This window comes from Patagioenas fasciata, chromosome 1 (assembly GCF_037038585.1).
Source record: "Patagioenas fasciata isolate bPatFas1 chromosome 1, bPatFas1.hap1, whole genome shotgun sequence".
Classification (NCBI taxonomy): Eukaryota; Metazoa; Chordata; class Aves; order Columbiformes; family Columbidae; genus Patagioenas; species Patagioenas fasciata.
In genome coordinates this window covers 167,366,551-167,387,103 of record NC_092520.1, presented here as the reverse complement: position 1 = coordinate 167,387,103, position 20,553 = coordinate 167,366,551, and the positions used below count along the sequence as shown (strand labels likewise).

Genomic DNA, 20,553 nt, shown 5'->3' with positions numbered 1-20,553 from the left:
GCAAACTTTTATTCTGTCTCATACAGGCAAAACTTAAAATCGGTAACCTTTATGACCTTTGTGGCCTTCCTACAGAGTTACATGGTTGAATTATTTAAAAAACAGTTTCAAGCTTTTTTTTTTTTTTAATAATTTAGAGGTTTGCATGTATAATAATACAGTTGCATAAGTGAGAAACAATTTGCAGATGCATTGGTTTGCACAGTGTAAGATCTGAAAATCTGAAAATTGGTATGCTAGTCTGCTTTTCAGCAGAGCTATTTCGGCAGCTGCCTGAAGTGCCTGTTCTAGAAAGCACGGCATTTAACTTACACTCTAATGATTCTTACATTCCTGCCATTTTTGTCCCCACAGTAGTACATCAAAGAAACTGGCGGTATTTTGGATGTCAGGGTGAATACAATATTTACTAACTAGAGCTATTCCTAGATATGTATAGCCACAGGGTAGGGAATTATGGGTCTGTCCCATACTTGGATAGGAGACCATGAGGATATCTTGATGTAGGGTGAATATTTACTCACAGGAATTAGGCAGAAATGTTGCACCTAATTCCATTGTCACTTCTGAGCTGAAAGAATAGGAAAGAGGAGAAAGTAACACCTAGATATTATGAGTGGCTTCAGGGTTCTTTATTAAAAGATGTGATAACTCTAAGTCCTGTCTTTATAGAGTTAGATAAAAGGGGGGGAAAGGATATTGGGGAAACAGAAACGCATTATGATTAAGTTGCTTTTGGAAGCAGAAGAACAGTCAGAGCTGGGACTATAGTCAAAATCTTCACATGCCTGAGTGAACAACAAATTCATTCGCCTGTGCTGCCACTTCATCGAGTACATCAAATACACTTCATCAGTTAACTTCCTGTTAACAGCCATAGCATGGGGGCTGATAATGGCAATACCACTCTGTAATCCTTCTTGTTCTTTATTTTAAAACCAGAGGAACTGGAGGCAGAACTGTATCAGAAACCATTCAGTTCAATCAGCTCTTCAAATTATAGTCAGCTCTGGAATAAGCTGTTTGCTTATTTTTGCTGCATGCTCTTCTGGACTCCAACTTCTCAGTGCCCATCACTGTCAGCCATTGCTGCTCCTTTTCTTAAGAGCCATGTCAGCCAGCCTTACATAGCAGAGGGCATCTTGTTCTTTTCCTTTCTTCTCTCTCTCCTATCTCATGCACAGTCTCAAAAGTGTCTACTCCTGGGCACAAGGCAATGGGCAACAGAGAAGCAAAAAGAAAGCAACAAACAGCTCCAGATGAGCTCCCTTTGGAATACTCTGGCTGAAGAAGCTAATGTCTGATGTATAAATGAGCTGACATGATTTAACCTTTTCATACAATCTTGGTGAGAACAGATAAAGACCTGATTATGACAGTTTTAAACCAAGGTAACAAGATTGGAACAAGGTGCAGGAACCATTCAGATGTAGGATGGCTGATTTACAGTGAATATTGAGAAAGAACAAATCAAAAGAGATGTCTCAGTTACTGTTAATCAGAACCAGCAAGGAAAAATTGGTTGCTAAAAGATTATTGAATCTACTAGACAAAAATATAGCAAGAACTAATGTTTTCAAGCTCAAGCTAGTCAAATCCAAACAGAAAAGAGGACATATATTTCTTAACTATGAGTACAATGTTACTCTTAGAAAGATGCTTCCAGGAGAAGCTGTAAGTTATCTACTCCGGTTGTCTTTCTGGAAGGTTAAGTTTTAATCAAGCCAAAATTATTTGCCTTGGTACAGGTACAATATAATGGCCTGTGATATACGCAAACCCCGTAGTCCTGCCTAACATTGAAATATGTGAATAAAGACATTGTATGAGTCTGTGATTATGTGATGGATTCATGGCACCAACATGTGAATAACTGGGACAGGAACTTGACTGTGTAACCTGCTGATTGAGACCTCTAGCTAGCTTTGGGAGGTGGACATAGACCCGTTCCTGTCTCTGTCTTTTACACTAGAAAGTCCTGGGGAGAGAGAAATTCAAGAGACAGATCCTACACAGAAGTAGACTGTGGCTTTTAGACCTCACAGACAGCTTCCTTTTTACGCACTTTCCTACTACTTTCCAAGTGTTTATTTCTTAGCTGCACAGGGAATGTCTCCGTTGTCCTTGGGGTAGTACATAGCACAGTGGTCTTGATACACTCTTAAGATACAGAGTATATGGGTGTGACTCTTGGGTTTAGACAAAACCTCACATCAAGTCACCAGTTCCCTGAAAGACTATTGACCAATAAGTAGTTATGTATAAGTGGATATTGCCATTAGCTGTTGTTTTTATTAATGAAGTGGTCGGTTCCCTTTTGAGATTAAAGTACCTGTGTCTATGGTCCTATTACAGTTAGGGTAGACCTAATTGTAGTGCAGTCTTGCTGTAGATGATAGAGGTATTCAGCTAACCAGCCATTAGAGCTGCAATTCAGTTGCCCACACAGAGCCATTTGGGATCCTCAGAGCGTCTGAAATGTTTGCAGAGTACTGGCAGAAATGGAGTGGCAGCCAGAGGCCAGAGAGGGTATCCCACAGCAACTAAAACAGCACTAAACATCTACATCTGGGTATCTCAGTCCATCTCTTGTGTCAAATTTTGATTAGCTAAATCAATCTCCTGCCTCTGTTGACTACATGACTAGATGTCTGCTGAGTATGATGGGAATATTGACACCTCACACAGAAGTAGGCACCCACATTTAAGGGTCTTAATCTGAAGGTGAATCCTGCCCAGACTAACTATAGCTCTGGTGCTCTGTTGTGGTCACCAGCTTAAGCCCACAGAGACCATATCTCCTCAGGGATCATAGGTTTTGTCTAAAGGCTAGACTGAACACCAGGCTCATCACGTATGGTTAATTACACCCAAGCGACTAAACCTTGTGGTCCTGAGAGCTCCAAGGCTCAGCTTGGAGTTTCTCTATGAGTTGTAAATATGACTGATGTAAAGCAGTGCCAGCAGGAAGGTTTTCCAGATCTGGTGTTTAGGATTAATATACCTAAACTGTGCCGCAGTCCCAGCTTGAATGGTCTGACCTTATCCTAAATGCCCTATTTATCACTTTGATGTTCCATAAAAATGTATGTATACTTTAGCTTAGCTAGGAATATGTGTACCAAAGGCAACAAACGAACGTTAAGACCATCATCTATGATGGGAAGAAATCTATTTTTATCATCAATGAGGAACAGACATCTTTTACAGCCTGTAAAGTGAAGCGAAGTTTCTTAATCACTGTCCTGTTCTTAAGAACACTTAACAATATCTTTAATGGAATCTACCTTTGAACATCTTTGATATCCATGGAGTCCTTTTCTGCATTCACTAACGTGAGGGAATAGAACTGAAAGTTTATATCAAGAGTTTTCGCTTCAGTCAAGGTAAGATCACTGAGGCAGATAAACCAGGTAATGAACCATATCTGATGCTAGCTTCCTCACAACAACAAAAACAGTAGAGTCTGGATCTTCCACTGTGGACAGTTTTATTTCATATAATACCTACTATACAGGGACTGATGAGGTGAATAGAAAAAGCAATTATCACAGAGCTAGCTGGGAAGAGAGTTAGCAGTAAGCAAAGAAAACGATGACCATCATTTTAAGCCAAAAATTCACTGTTCTGATGTCTGGCTATCTTACTCCTTTCTTTTCTGTCTGCACTGGCACAGTGGATCTTGCTCTGCTAAAATGCTTTGTACAATATATATCACAGCCTAATTTCTTCTACCAACATTCTTCAGCTGTCTCTAAAAGCCTGTCTGAAGCACAACATTGTTTAAAATAATGTAATAAAAGTAGAATTATTTGGAGTCCTTAGTTTGCTGTCCTACCCCTTTGTCATTACTGCTACAATGCATGCTGTCCCTGGGTGACCATGGGCCAGCTGAGCACAGGCAGAGACCTGAGTGCCTCCCACATCATCACACTCTTGTCCTTTAATGGCAGAACTGCAGGGCTTGTACTGGAAACACAGATAGCAGATGACTATATGTGCCCACAGTGGCTTCCTCTGTGCTATGCTTCTTCATTCAGGGCAGTTTTGTTGGGGCATTGTCCTGCTTGCACTAAGTGAGAAAGGCAGAAGGAACTGAGTAAATGGAGATTACGTGGTTAGCAGATGCAAACCCGTGTCCTGTTTTAATTATCTGCAATGATCTTCTTGCCTCTTGCCAGCACAAACACCTTCCAAGGGAGGCAAAGACTCAGCCCCAGGAATGGATACTGCTGCACTATTTTCTGCTCTTTCTCACATCCTGTGTCTGAAGGGGATCCTCCCTTTCTTCCTGGGGTGTTTAAAGGACAAACACCTCCCAGGCAGGATTTTTGCTTCTGTGATGTGGCTGTGAGAAAGGTACTACAGTGGAAATCTGGACAACATGCTCTTTATTTCTAGAACAATGCAGCCTTTTTCTGAGTTGAACAAACACTTTACCCAGAAATACTATCCTTGGCAGTACTACAATGTTCCTAGCTTCCATGGCCTAAGTAGGTAGATTAAGTTTCTCACCTGATTAATCACCCCAGTGGCCCTTGCCCAACCCAGGTGTCCCTGCAGAACAAAACATCATCACTTGCTGTAGTCACAGATTTTCTTTGCTGCTGCAAACGTTTTGAGAGTTTTGATTTTTTTTTTCTGGGTGCTTACTTGCCAGTCACTGCTAAACCATTCATTTGAATCTATTTGTTCTCCAGATCAGTCTCACTGCTGCAGACCCTAGCTGTTCCCAGCACCCAAACCAAACTTGTCATGCTGCAGAAACACCTTTTCTAGTCTAGAATTACCTTTCTCATTACCCTGTCTTGGTTATGGACTTACAATTGCTGTCTCAAGGGACACTTGTTGCTACAAACAAATAATTTTTGTCCACCTGGGTTTCATGCTTTCCCCCTTCAGTGAGTTGAGATGGTCTGTTGGATATTTATTTCAGACATGGCTTAGCCTGGTGGGAACACTGCCTGTCCCAAACCAGTGACATCAAGGCAGTAGGCTTTTCCTGCACTGTAAAAAGGGGATCTAGCTCTGCTTTAAAGTGTAATCAGAAGAGAAAATATTGTTTAAGGTTTATAAAACACTGAGGGAAGGTATAATCATTAGAACTTGAGACAGCAAACTGTTGAGGAGGGGCGCTTGAGCGGAGGAACACATTTTCAGTAATCTGCAGGGAGACACTGTGAAAAGCTTTCTGTGTGTTTCAGTTCTCACACGCTTGAGCAGATTGTCCCTGAAGAGGCAGCATGTACTGTATAGGTAATCCTGAACCCTGCTTTCAAACTGGAAGTCATTTGCATTCAAAAAATTTAGCTCCATATTCGTACACCATACTTCAGAGTTGTAAAGTATGAGGGGTGCCAGGACCAAACCACTCCTCTCTAAACATTTCTTCTTCCTGCTGAGGTAGAGGAAAGCTTTAAGGACTTCTGCTCCCTTGGGCATCTTTGATGTTGAGGTGGAGCCCATTTGTTCACCTTCCTCTCAGTGATGGAGGCCATGTCAGACCTCCTTCCCCTCACCCATATAGGCAGCTCTAGAGAAGGTGTGTCCCAGTGAGGGCTGCAGAGAGAAGCTGCTTTTCTGTTTCCTGGTTAGGACTAACTGGCCGTGTTCAAAGCAGTTCCATTAATCACCCTGTCATGTGATGGATGGTGATATCTACTCCTTTTGGTGATTACTGTTGCATCTCTCTCCTTATATCAAATCAAAAGCAGCCAAAATGTGATGTCAGCCAGTAATTTATTGAGAGCTGAAAGCTAATTCACCCTATTAATAAAACACATTGGTTGACACAATGAGGATGAGGCCTTGGTAAACAACTGAAGTCTCCTGACAGATGAATGGATGAGACTGGTCTCACTGGGCATCTATCAGCAGCTCTCTTCCTGAACCTTGCTTGTCTCTCATCACAGAGCTGCTTCCTTCTACCGAGGGGTTTCCTTCCAGTGCAGCCTGTTTGCTGCTGGAGCAAATCCTCCATTTCCAGCCTGCTGCTCTGGTGTTTCTCACTGCTGTGGGCAGGGTGGGTGGTGGTACTTCTGTTGGTATGGAAGGGCTGTTGGGAGCCTTCCCAAGCTCTGAAGAAATACAGAAATTGCAGGTGCCTGTGTTCCGCTTCAGCATCTTTGCTTTCTCCTGTGGGGTGGGGAAGAAGGGCTGGTTATGACGTACAGCTGCAGGATGAAAGAAGCAAGTGTGGGATTCCCCAATTTGTTTCATGGCATGTAACATTTATTTTATCCCTCCTGCCTTTGTCTAAAGAAGTCTGTTGCAAAAACAAACATTAAGACTTTGAGAATACCTACCCCAGCTGCATCGGGGTGCTTGTTGGCACTTTCTTAACACACTGCACTGGATCTAGGAAGAAATGTCTGCTGTGGGAAGTCTTATCTGAGGGGTAGCATTTCTTAGCGTGACTATAAAGAGGAACTTGTGCAAACCGGACATCTCAGGCGCTCTTCTCACCATCCTGTGACGTGTTGAAGAGGCTCTGAGAAAGTGATCCTTATCTGCAGCCTGGCAATTCTGTGTAGGTCTTTGTACAGCCCCCCAGCCTGTTGGCTTGTAGATATTATAGGAATCCTTTCTTCTGAGTAAGATATCCGCCAGTCCTGAAAGAGTGTTTTCCCTAATGCTACTTTGAATCAATTTTATTGCATGACAACATTATGGGGAAAATAATATGTTTGCTTAAAAATGTAGATTTGCAAAAATGGAGCTACACTTCAGAAAGACCATCCATGAGCAGTATTCTTTCTTTCCAGTTCATATTTTAACTTAAAACTGTCATTAAAACTGGCAAGAGAATATGAGGGAGGACGTCACTGGTAGATAGATAATATCAAAGTTGTCTGGCTTATCTACCTTGAAATGTACCTTGTAGCTATACTAAAATAATATACAATAAATTGTTTTTTAGTAACCAAAACAGGCTCCTCCCCATGAAATTTCTCTGGTAGAAGAACAGAAATAGTTGCAAGCTGCTCTGCCAAAATGCTAATTACTCCCTAGGGAGCCATCCAGTTATGCACAAACATGTGGCTGTTTATGTTTTCTGCATAATGTTTATAACTTAACTAATGCACTCTTTTTTTCTTTTTTTCTTGCATGGGAGATCTGTATATCTGAGTTAATATTATGTCAGCTGCACTTCAGAAGAAAGAAACAAATGAATGTTCATTACAAGAATGCACAGAAGTTAGCCATGGTTTTTAAATTAAAAAAAAAAAAAAAAAAAAAATCATGCCTTCTCTGAGAGCAGCCACATATGTTTTTCTGTCCTTTAATAACTTTCAGGTTCTTGGGGGACTGCAGTGTGAGTCCAACATGGGCTCACTACCAGCTCAGAAAACAGGCAGAATGGATTATGAAGAGATGCTCATCTTTCACTCCTCACTAAAGGTAATTTGAGGGAATGGGAGTTTCTGTGTGGGAGAATATGTGATGCAAGAACAATCTAAAAATATTTCTTTTTGCTTCCATAGCAACTTCCATGCCAGCATCTCTCTGAAATCATTGATTCATTATTTCAGCCCTCTTCATGGGCTTTGTCCAGTTTGCAGAAGTGTGAAGTGGTGTTTACAGCTTGTGTTTACAGATGTGTGTCTGCAATCTGTTCTGGCAGCAAAGTACATCCTTTCCTCTGCCAGTGGCATTGCTTGGTAGGGAAGAGAGTGATGACCCTAACCCCATGCATGGAATCAAAGGACAGCAATTTCTCTCCTTTGCACTCTGGCTCATGTTCCAGCTGACCCAAAAACATCAGAAAAAGGGCCCTGGCAAACCTCATCTCATGGTACAGTGTTGTACAAGTGGTCTTGTTCACATTTTATTTCTATGTCTTCTGGGACATAATGGTGCAATTCCGAAATTTCTACTTGCAAACACTCATTTCAGTAAAAGACTCTCACTTGGCCCTGTGAAGGAAGGAGAAAGAAAGGGGGTGCAAGGCTGTCTGAATTGTTTTTTCTTTGTCCTGAAGGAAAATTGTTTGAGCTACTTACATGGCTCTGTTGAATACTTCCAGGTCAGCTGGATTTGAGTGAGATATGGAAATGAATTGCATTTTGCTCTAAAAGTCTGCCTTCTGCCTTGTGGCTGTAAAAAACATGCTTTAGATCCAATGGCTCCACTCTTGAGTGGGATTTGCAACATGATGACTGAGCAGCATGATTCAGTGGGTAGGTCAGGGATCTGGGAGTCTCTGCTCCTTGTCATATCACTGGTTCCTTGTAGTCAAGTCTTTCTGCCTTGTGTCTAATGGCAGTAATGATGGATTAATACTGATCTCATCCCTATGAGGACTCCTGTAAAACTTCAGTGTTTATAGGTGAACAGTTTTAAGCTATGTTGGGTGAGGAATTGGTTCTGTTAGCATATATCATGCATCTTTGGGATATGGAGGGTGAAAACAGCCAAATAACGCCCACCCTTCCACAGGCCATGGTGGACAAGTGCCTTAGGCTTGATATGGATTTGTGCAAGGAAAAGTTGCCCTTCAGGATGATAACTATGAGGTGAAAACCAGCCTGCTGGCAGTAGTAATGGTGAGAAGGTGCTGCCAGCAAAAGGTCCATAGAAGTCCCTGCAAGTAGTGCTGAGACAGGACCCCATCAAGCTCGGAGGGCTCCCACAGCTGGGGCACATGGCCTTGTCTGGGCCATGGGAACAGGTGGAACCACTCTCTGTGTCATGAAGCCCAGACCCAGCACTCTATGTTTTTAATCCCAAACTTCTTGCATCCTTCTGTAGTGCTCTAAACTTTTCTTTCAGGGTCTTGTCCAGAATCTTCCAAGTGCCTAATTCAACAGGTTCTCTTAGACCCCAGACTTTCATATACTCCTTTGTCAAAGGAAGAGAGATTCAGCTGATGTAGCCAAATGGCTGCTGGATGGTACTTTCTGTTCCCTGTTTTTAGTCTTTTGTCACCCTTGGACTATATTAAAAAATTCATTTTGATCCTCTTACACTTTTGACTTCAGTCTATAGCCAATAAATTCATTAAAATCAAAAGCCAGCATGGATATATGTCAACACCATTTCAAGCTGTAATATCATAAAATAAAATAGCAGCAACTCACTCCAGAAGATGCCATTTTAACTAATTCAAAACAGCTGCTCTGCCATCTAGTGTCATTGAATAATGTATTCTGAAACCAGCTTCTACCCAAACAGCTGAAACACCTCTACCATGTATTTTTCCTTCCAGTAGGTCTTTAAAATGTGGCAAGTGCCTTTGTCAGTGGGTGAGAGAGGGATATGTCAGGAGTAGTCTCCAGTCAGAAGCTTTCCCATGGCAATAAGGTCAGTATAAGTAGCCCCTTACATAAAAAGATTGTTCCTTACCTGGAAATGTGGGCTGCAAAGCCAGGCACATGTGAAGAACTGCTGACCTTCTCGCAGTGATTTGTTAGCTTGATGGAGGTTATGCAATATATTCTTTGTTTTAAGCAGGAATGCAACAAGTCTGTCAGGAAAATCCAATATTTTCACAGAATCATTTATGTTGGAAAAGACCCTTAAGTTCATCGAGTCTTTAAGATCATTCATGTCTACCAGATGTTCATTTTGCCCCAAGTATCTTCTGCTTCATACACGAGGTCAGGTCCAGAAGTGAAAGAATGCCTAAATTAGGCCATGGAGGTCTGGATGCCAGTGATCTCTGCTGGATGAAGGAGACAGACTGGAATTTGTTTGTATGTTTGCTTTTAATTCTCCCTTTGTATGTTTGACATCTCACCCAAATGAACCTACATTCATGAAGTTCAGGGCACTGTTTGTTTTTTGAAAAAGTTAATAATAGATAAAATAATAAAATGTGATAAATATCGTGGCCTATTATAATGCCATATGTAGGTACTTGAAAATATTGTAATTTAGAATTTTTTCTCTTTTTTTTTCTTTTTTTTTTTCTTTTTTTTTTTCTTTTTTTTTTTTTCTTTTTTTCCCTGGGGCTAAATACTATTCTTGCCAGGGGAATCAAATACAAGGAAATTAGGAGTTATTCACATATTCTGCCTGTTTCTTACCAAACCAAACCTCCTTAGTTAGAGATTGTCCTCATAAATCTTTGGAAATTGACCTAATTTGCCAGAATAACTCCAAATTCGGATCAGTGCACACAACTTCAATTGATAACAGATGTTTGGCTCCAGTTAAAGGATTTAAATCTTAAGTATGACTTTACACATCTTCATCTGAGATGTCACAGCTCTTTGTACTCATAACTAGAAGCCATGCCAGAGCAAACCAATACCGACAATAGCAGAGCTGAAAGAAAACACACAAAGCACAAGACACTGCATTCCAGAAACAGTACAAATGTGGTTTGGAAAAGCTCAAATTTGAGGCTACTAAAACCGTGATATTAATACTGCAATGCACTAATGGTCTGCTCAATTTAGGAGCTGATGAGAAAACCTGCCTTAAATCTTTCTCAAGCAAGCCCATGAGGTTGCCACTTTATGGGGACATAAGCGTAATGAGGCAGATCTCAGCTACTGTTGCTGAAAGGTTTCTTGAGTTTTTGAATTCCTAACCCAAATAGATGTTCAAGGGAAAGAAAAAAAAAAAAGAGAAGAAATCTTTTAGGACTACAGACACCGATTTTATCTTACCATAATATCTCTGAAAGAATCATTCTTGCAGCCTCTCTTGCTGGCAGGACCTCTAAATCCACATTGGTTGCTAAAGCACGTTAGTCTGAAGTGCTGTAAAGGACGCGTAAGCCTCCTGAGGTGGCTCTGCTGAACATGCACAACCCTATTGCATTGTAGGTAACTGAAGAGATCCAGGTTTTCCCTTTCCCAGCAAAGCTGATCAAAAGACAATGGGGTTTTCAGGTGTTAAATGACAGTCAGAGACCAGCAACTTAGTGCATGGGTGTTATTTACTCTGACATGCTCTAGTTCTCAAAATAAATAAATGATCCCCTGCTCATCAAAATTGAGTCACGTTTTGTTTTTGTCACAATAGTCCCAGCTGTTACAAATAGCTGGCACTAATAATCTGTGGTTTAGACTGATTAGCATCCTATATCCCTTCATTTCTAAAATGGAATTTTAATCAGATTGTAATTCCTTGAAACCCCCATGTCAGTGAGTACTTCCCTAACCATTAATCAATTGAATTTTGCCCTCTATTAAGCTGCTTAAATCCACTTCACTTTACTGATTGATAACTTCCATTGCCTCCAGCACGTTGCTGACATAGTCTGTGTTTTTTTCAACATCAGGGCCATGACATTATTATAAGACTAAGAAAAAGAGCAGACGTTTGCATTGCTGCTGTTGTGGCTTTTCAGCTTTCCCATTTTAAATCCCTATTTTCTTCAGGGATTTGAAAGTGGGTCATAAATTCTTTCCAAAGCGAAATCACTTTCATTGGTCTAATCATGCAAGTACTCCATGTCTCTTTTGGGAGGCCAGTTCTTAGTGTGGAAGTAGCTTAGCTCCTTCTGCTTACACCCCCTGCCTTCATATTTTCTGGTCCCTGTGCTTGTTTTTTGTCCTTTTGTTTGGCTGTTTGATTTTGGTGCTACTGTGCTGAAGCATGAATATATTTTTAATAAGGAAGTTGTTAAGTGTGTTTCTCCAGTGCAGAAGGATAATAAAAGTTGTTTTGGTTAAGAAGGAAAATGAAATTATTTAACTTGAAATCAAATGCTTCCTATATTAATGCATTGCAAACAGATTTACTGGAAATGTGAAGAAACTGCATTAGCACCTCAGGTCATGAATAGATTTAATTACTCATCAGGACAATAGCATGCAAACTGAGGGAACAATTCTGCAATCCTCGCCCAAGTCAAGTAGATTGAAGTCTGTGGGAACTGGGTCATATATCAACTGGCAGTAAATAAACACAAAACATGATTTTCAGACAGAGGGTTTTTTGGGTTAACTAAGAGTTCATGATGGAGGACCTGAATCAGGCACGTCCTTTCTTAGATGCTATTTCTTACATTTTTTTCCCCTTGAAACAAAGTGCGTGCTTTGCATGCTAATTTACAGCAGTACATGTGTTGTATTTCCATTTTAATCTGGTAACATGTTCCAGCTATGATACATCCAAGCATTTAAGTAATTAACTGAAAGTGAGAGGCTGTGGACAGTTAACACCTACAGTCTGGAATCTGGCCGCCAGAAAAGACCAGAGGAAGAGAGATTGTCAGAGCCTCAAGGTAGCACAGAAATCACCTTGAAAAAGTAAGCTGAGTTCCCCTCAGGTCTTGTTGCTGATGTGAAAAAGAAAAAAACCCCAAGCCCCACAAACTCAAGCATTTCCATTATGATTACTGTTGCTAAACCTAATTAACTCTCAGTATGTGCCAGGCATAGCAGACCTGATTAAAGTCTCCTGTTCTGGTGTTAAAATATAATCCAAGGCCTTTAAACTTTTATTCAGATATCTATGATGTTGCTAGAACACCTGCTGTACAGCATATGCTAATTAGAATTTTTGAATTAAAATGGTCTACATCACCCATTTATGGGAAGGAAGGACATTTTATCACTAGCTGACTGCCAGTGGCAGCTCCTGGAGTGGAGTTTTGCAAGACCTTAGGGTATTTCTTTCTTAATCACCTCTGCTGGAGATCAACTTTGTTTCACTTCTCCGGTATTGAAGTTATGTTATTTACCTTGCCATGTGTTGTTCAGGCTGCTGGAAGACTGTCATTTGTGGCTAAAGGTACGTTTTGGTTCCAGCTGAGAGCAGTTTTTGTTGCTGCAGTGGAGTTCTTCCAAGTCCAGAGCAAATATTTTTAAGTCCCTCATTTTTTTCTGAGACATTCCACTCTGCACCAAATAAGACTCAGAGCAACTGTAATGACCTTGGTGGTATCATAGACTGTGGTTCTGACAGCAGAACTAGCAGCACAAAGTGTTGTGTAGTAGGAAGTGACTGTATCCTGAGTTACTCAAAGTCTGCAATATAACACACAAACTGGATTTGTTTATAGTTCATTATCTCAAAGACTTTAATGTTGGGAAGGGGAAGGACAGCTTGCTTGCATTTAGTTTAGAGTAGTTCTATGATTTATGGTAGGTTCCTATCTTAGGTATTAGAAAAAGACACGTAGTACTTTTTAGGACTTCGATGTTCGCTAGAACTCATGAAATCTCCCAATATTTGTTTACAAAGATGTACCTAGTGCAGTCCTTTAATAACCAGCATGTGTCCTCATTTGTTTCAGGGGAAGTCCTTTCCACTTTTATTGACAGTTCAGCCTCCTGTGAACCACTGAGAGAGGAGGTGGAGAGTCATGGGTTCCATTTATAGCTTTCTAAATCAATAGAAATAATCCCAGGAGAATTTTGAAAGAGATGTTTAATTGCTTAACCATAGTGACCCTGGAAAATAATCTCCTGTCAAAACTGGTTGTTCAGTGGGACAGTAGTCACCTGATGATTTGTTATGCTTTTTAAATATGCAACAAAACAACTGGATTTATTTATTATTGTCAAGAATATATTTTTTAAGACATTAACTTGAGTTCTGACTTAGAAGTTTTCTAGACCAATTCAGATGGCAAATTTTTCATAACAGAAAATACCTACATCTGTGTGTGGGTGTTCCTGCAGAAATGCAACATGGTTTTTCTTTAGGCACTGTTAATATTTCAGGTTGACACTGCATTAGAAAAATACAGAAACTCATTTTTCCTGTCTTTTGGACTATGCTATCTGAAATTACTTCCAATGGCTGCCAGAAGTGTTGGTGCAAACTGCAATATTTTGTGAAGTGAAATCATACGGTACTAAAATTGACTATTACCCAGTAATCGTGAGCTGAGAGAATACTTCAAAAGACCAAGTATTCCTCCTGCTCTCAAATCAGTCAATCAGCAATGCATAAGTATTTGCATATGTGAAAAGATGTTACAGTTGACAGAGTGATAAAAAAGTAAGGTTACAGTACTTTCACTGTTTCCACCATGCAAGATTTGCTTAAAAAAAAAAAATATATATATATATGTATTTTCCTTTTTTTTCATTTGCTTCGTAGATTTTGACCCTTTGTCATTTGCATCTCCAGAATCTTTTCTGCAGCTGTGAAAGACAACCAAGATAAAAAGAGAAGTCTATAATTTCCAATTGCAAATTTTGAATAGCTATTAATTAAAGCAGGTTTTAATTTCTGTTCTGTCTTCATTCTGTAAAGTCATTCTTACAACTGAATCCCTTCTTCAGTGGCTCAATAAAACTCTAGAAAGATTTATGGGATAACCTTTCTTCTAATCACTACTTTTTGCTTATGTGTTTACCTTTCTCTCTGTCCATTGCTCATTCTGTGTATATTTGCCTTTATTTCTGCTGCTTCCTTTTCTGTGTTTGCCATTCTCCATCCTTCCTATTTTCTCAGTGTTTGCTTTTCTCATGCGTGCTTTTATTGTACCTTTGCTTTTCTTAAAGCTTTCTGTGTGTTCATATTCTCTAAAGGTGCACGGTTATGTTTGGCAATCGGTAACTCAGTGACTGAGTCACAGATCACACAATTAATGCTGCATCTCTGCTATCCTCCCATCACCTTTCTCAGCCTGCTTCTTTCTGACACTCCAAGGATTTGTTGAAATACTGTGTCATGGTAGGAAAACAGCATAAGCTTGTCTCTGAGATAGTTTCTTTCCCTAGTGTGATCTAGTTTGCTCTTTCTTGGCCTTGCATAGTTCATTGCCTTGCCAGAAGCCATAATATCCTCCCTGCTTTGTCTGCAAATGAGCCCATACATTTTTGGTGAAGCCCTGTCCTTTTACTTCACTATAGCAAGCCAAAGGGAATGTGCTGATCATGACTCTGCTTCAAGAAGTTCATATTGTGCTAATGCCACAGGATTGGCACAGACTATTCCCTTAATATGTGGTATGTGACCACATACTTTGGCCGTGATCCAACATCTCAGCTTTGTTATTACGATTTCCCTTACCATTCTGTGCTGCCCTGTACCTCATGCAGGTATTATTTACAAAGCTAAGATTTTTACCCATGCATTTATTGGTTTTGTATGAGTTCTTCTCAGGACAGAACTTGGACATTCAGCTGATATTAATAGGAAAGACGTGATGTTGTGCTATTGTGTGTGGGAGGCTGCGGCATATGGTAAAATGAGCTGAATAGCCTTGTCCAATTCCCATTGATAAATTGCTCGCCAGTAATACCTCTATTGCCTGCAGGAAGTGAATGGACATGTATCTGAGCTGACATCTTGAACCAGAGTATAAAAATAAATGTGTGATAACTGCACATCTTCTCACCTTGAAAAAAAATATAAGAAAAAAAAAGGGGCTGTGATCTCCCCTTGAAAAGAATGTTATTTCCACCCCACCTTCCCCCCCACCCCCATTTCTAAAGCAAAACTTCCAATCTAAAAAAGAACAACACAAAATATTTATGATTCTGGAAATCCTTTCAGAAAAGGAAGATTCCATTTAAGAGTTTTCCATGTAAAACAGAACTATTTTAGGAATAGGTAATAGGTACATGGCAGTGGAATAAAAATTGAACAACACTGACTGAATGACCTCAAGTTGGTTAGTGTTCCTATTCACAGGAGTACAAGAGCAGTAACCTTAAAGGTAACAAGTTTATAACTGGTGTCAATATATAGCAGAAAATAATTAACCTGTGAAACTTCACTCCACTGGAGACTTTAAACAAGAATAAGTTGAGAATGGCCAGTATAACCTTAGCTACCCTAGCTTCAAAGGAAAAAAAAAAAAAAGAGACTATCAGGGAACCTGGTCAGTATAAGTTTAGAAATAAATTAAAAATATTCTCCTTGTGCTGGAATTGTTAGGGGCCTGCCTAAATGCTTCATGATGAGTATTTGTCGATTTTGCATTCACCTCTGAGACCTTTAGCGCTGATTATTGTTGAACAGGCTATTAGACTTCATGTGCCATGTCTGATATAAGTGGGTAATTGCTGTATTGATGGGACAGCATGGAAAAACTCTGGGCTTACCTGGGCCAGAGCAGATGCAACTGCAGCATCAATGGGGTTGGACTAGGGGAAGTACGATGTGAGACAGTCACTGGGGACTTTGGGCTAGAGAACACTTACAGTACTGAATAACACTTAGGGGTGGGAGAAGGGTGGGATGTAGCATCCCATTAGGTCCCTGTTCCCAGTAGGTCTGCATCAATCTGTGTTTGAATATGGAGTTCATGGGCAACTGTCAGCTTGACTTCCTTCAGAAATTTTAACTTCATCCCACATCATTAACTTTTTTCTTTTAAAAATCCTGTTCTTTGCACTGACATTAACACTCATCAGTTGGTGGAACATAAAAGCCTCTTTTTGAAAGTGGCTCATACAAAAACATTCTCTAATAAAGAAGAACGTGTCTAGACTTAGTACTGTAGATAATTCTTGCTAAGATAAAAGTAATTTCTATGTTAAAGAGAAAAAATATTTTTAATGGAACTGTCTTTATAAAAAAGAACACTTTCTTCAGTAATGCTTTGTGACGGCTGAACTTTGCACACTTCTTGCAGCCCCAGATAAAAAACAAATGTCTCACTTGCTTTCTTATTAATCTGCAGTCCTGACAAGAGTCCTTACTGTTTCCACCACATAGTCTTCTAAAAAAACGCCAGTGGGAGAGCAGTACATAAAATACAAGTCAGCACAAGCTCCAGTCTGAGCTGAGGTCTTTTACATATAAACAGACAATAGGAGGATTTGAAAGGATGGCAAGTGTGAGACTTTGGCACGAGGATGTAATGCATCATCATTTCCAATCTCAGAAACCTTAGTGGTTGTGAACATTAAGAATGGCTGTTAACAGCTAGTTGCTCCTACACAGAGAGTTCCTGCTTCAGCTTCAGGCCTGGAGAGGGTCCTATGAGTATGAAGGGTAGCTGATTTTTTCCACTTCTGACAGTTGCCATATAAAAAATGTTATCTCTCCCTGCATCCCTTGCCTCTTTCATAGTGGCCAGGGAAGTCTCATTGCAGCTGCACTGCTAGCACAGATTCCTGCCTAGATTCCCTCTTCAGACAACAGCTCAGTGTAGGAATGTCCAGTATCCCAAATTTGACATATACCCCATTCGAAATTGCCCCCAGTCACTTCTAGAAAAAATTTTGGGGCACTGCCAGTTTCCAAAAGATGCTGGGGATCCAGGATAACAGTGCAAGGGGGACATCTTGGGATGCCTGCTGGATTCACAGAGCTGCTGAACAGTTTGAATCTCACTTCTTCGGACTACCAATATAAGAAGATTGGCAGCCTTGCTCATTTTGGCTAGCTATTCTTTAACAGAGTGGCAAAGTAATTTCAGGTTCCAGGTTTTCACCCCCTATTGCAGACATGAGTAAATGCTTCCTAAGGGGATTAATAGGCCAATTTGACTGCTGAGTGCTGTAACCAATTTACAGTACAAAGTATATCTTCACTTCTCTCTCTGGTCAGTGTTTGTATGGGAGATTCAGGTTTCTGCTGCTTGGTCAGGCAATGTATGAAGTTCACATACAGTAGATCCTGGAAAACCCCAGTGTATCAGAAACTGAGCAGTTCACACTCTCAGTTTCACAGTACAACACAACAGATGTACTGGAAAGGTTTCTTAGGATAGGACTTAGGATTTGTTGTAAGTAATGGTCTGGTAAGCACTCAGTTTTGTTGGAGAAGCTGAGAAGCATCGGCTAAGATCTACCTATCCAGGAGCTACCTTGGTTGATAGGCAAGAAAGAGAGTGGGAAATACAGCATTCAGCACATTAGAAAAGAATGAAGACCAGGAATGTGGGTGAGGTCTGTCTGCTGTGCAAAGGAGGAAAAAAGTGCTGCAAAGGAGATAGATAACCCAATTTTTCTATAGAGAAATGTGGTTGGTGAAGAGCTTCACTCAACATAACAAAAACCTTAAGGCATATTTATTTGCAGAATCTTTCTGCTTCAGATCCCGATAAGCTCCATTTTATACTTAGAATGTGTAAGCAATCAGAAAGGAAGTAGCTTCCGGGTATGAAGTAATGATATTTGTATTTACAAACACACACACCATCACCCTCTTATTTCTGTACACAGAAACCCACACGTATACGTATTTATATTACTGTGCTCTACAGGATGTAATTTGGAGTGCTTGGCCCACTACCATCTCCCTGACCTGCCAGCACTGAATAGAGAATGTCTAAAGCAGTCAGGGGGTTTGGAGACTTCCCATCTGCAGACTGGTGTGCATGGCTGGCTATGCACAGGAGGGCTGGGATGAGAGTGAAGATGTGGGTAGTTTTAGGGCTGGGGTAATGATTTTTAAAACCATTCACATTGTCAAATGCAGTATTTTAAGATTCTTCCTCCAAATGCCTTGTTACCTCCAAAATATCACCAAGGAAATTTTCTTTCTAATGAGGCAGACAGTTGCAGCAAGTCTCTCTGCTCACAGAAGGGGCACGGTGATTCAGACAGGCGGTAATGATCAATGAGTAAAGCAGTGTCTCGGATGTCATGAACAGAACAAAAAGATTGGGGACATTTGAACGAGGGAGCTCAGCCATCACCATGAGGCTTGCCTCTGTGTCTCATTCTGAAAATTGCAGGGAAGCTGGGCTCTTCCTCTCTCAAGATTTGCATAGGACATTTACTGCATCAAGGATTCCTTCTGACATTTCTAATGGAAACAGCTAGAAGAAAGAGGGAAATCAGATAGCAGAGTGTATCTGCGTGCTGTGCTGTTGCCAAGCAGATTATGTGCTGTAATCTGTAAGCACTGAACTGTGTGTGAATTGTGAGGAACCTCTCCCTTGCTTTTGTTTTAGCCCCCCGGGAGAGGCGATGTTTCCGGACTGCTAATGTCACAGCATGACCGGTTAATAACCTGCGAGAGCCTTCCTCCACTCCGCCGCCTCCCGCTCCCCCAGGACCCAGCAGCTGCTGTCACATGGATCAAATGCCTGCCTTGTATGCGGTTCATTGAGAAAAATTCAAGCATGTGGCCTGAGGTTCCCCTGATGACTGTCTGGGGATGATGATTTCTACCATCTGTTCTGGCTGCCTGCGGCTCCCGGAAACACCGAGGTGTATGTTGCTTCTGGCCATACGTGGGATTCCTAATGAAACCTCAGCTGCCGTCCAACTGTCTGCGAATATCAGATGGGTTTGAATTATCTTTCCGCCAAGAGGGGAGGGAGAAGAACTTTGTTTAACTCTTTAATCTGAACCGCTACACAGCACATGCATAATCACAGGGTACAAAGCCGCTGAATTATTAGCATCTGCATCACGTTGGCAGCTGCAGCATTTGCACGTGTGCCGGGTCTGTCCGATCTGAGATGCCCAGGCTGGTTGTTTCCAGGCTAAATATACAGCCTCGAGTCAAATTCATCTTACTGTAGCTCACTTGAAAGCCCTGTAATTATACCAGAGATTTATTTGATCCCTTCACTTCTGATTTGTGTTAAAGGCACATTTCAGCCATATAAATTGTATATCAGTATATTAAAAAAAAAGGCAGCTTATCAAATGGTTTTAATGCAGCCAAGGAATTGCAGCAGATTCAAAGTTATTTGTTGAGATGGAGGAAGTCACAGCAAATTGATATTAATTTTGCTATATGAAAGAGACTTTCATGCAAAAAACCTTGATAACAAAATACAGAAATCACTTGTCTTTCAGGATTTGACATCCTGTCTGTTATTTTCCCTGTAATCTATCATTTAGAAACCTTTACTTGCCATTTGCTGAATATCAGATTTCAGTGAACGATGAGGGGCACTAAATCACTTAAGAGTACGAGGTCTCAGTAGAAGAGATTTGACATTCTTTCTTGTTAGAATTAACTAGATTTTTCCATTGATATTTATACTATTTTCTTTGAATGAATAGATACTCTCAGTAAGAAATCCACTGAGCTTTAGGTGACTGAAAAAATTGTTTACACAATCAGTGCTGGAGCAGCGAAGTTATCACAACTGCTTACATTTCTTGCAGTTATTATTCAGGCAGGGCAATACAGAATACAAAATTGCATATGTGACCTCAAAAAAAAGAAAAAAAAAGAAAATAAAAGAAAAGGAAAAGGAAGTATCTCCCCATCAGTAGGTAACAGTGATAGCCTTGTGCCGGATGTTTCACATTTTCAGATTCCAGTTAAACACCTCTGTAACATGACCTCACCCACTTATTTTTAGAGGCTGTTTTTCTACTAATATTGTGGCTGTTAATCAAAGAATGCAAAAGCACTTCTTAGCAGTGGCTTGCTGAGGGGCGTTTGATTGTTTCTGCTTTGGGAGCTTATTTTGTTATGCTATGAGACATAACAGCAATCTGCAAATGCATTCAGCAGCTCGTGCCTAGGCATGGAGGTGGGAGGCAGGGTTCCCACCATGGCTGTTATTCCTTTCTCTTGTTGACTGACTCATGCAGAGGTGTGCACATAGCACACTGTCAGAAATCAATATCAGGGTAGAAGACTTGAAAGCAGATATTGCCAGAAAATTCAAAAAAGCTTAGAAAAGTGTTTCTAATTTTCTGCTTTATTGATAGGGGGTCTTTTGTTTGGTTGGTTGGTTTGTTTGTTTGGGATTTTTTGTTTTTGTTTGTTTGG

The 20,553-nt window shown here is 40.5% G+C and overlaps 1 protein-coding gene and 1 long non-coding RNA gene across 2 annotated transcripts in view; one reads left to right on the top strand and one right to left on the bottom strand.

Annotated features, from left to right (window-relative positions):
- The window catches only part of KITLG (KIT ligand), a 412,063-nt gene that overhangs the window by 190,308 nt on the left and 201,202 nt on the right, over positions 1-20,553 (top strand). The window lies entirely within an intron of this gene.
- Positions 4,782-10,898, bottom strand: LOC139825720 (uncharacterized). The gene is made up of 3 exons (XR_011735952.1): positions 10,617-10,898; positions 9,346-9,664; positions 4,782-6,135 (listed from the first exon to the last, which is right to left on the bottom strand). It is a non-coding gene; the product is annotated as an uncharacterized lncRNA (long non-coding RNA).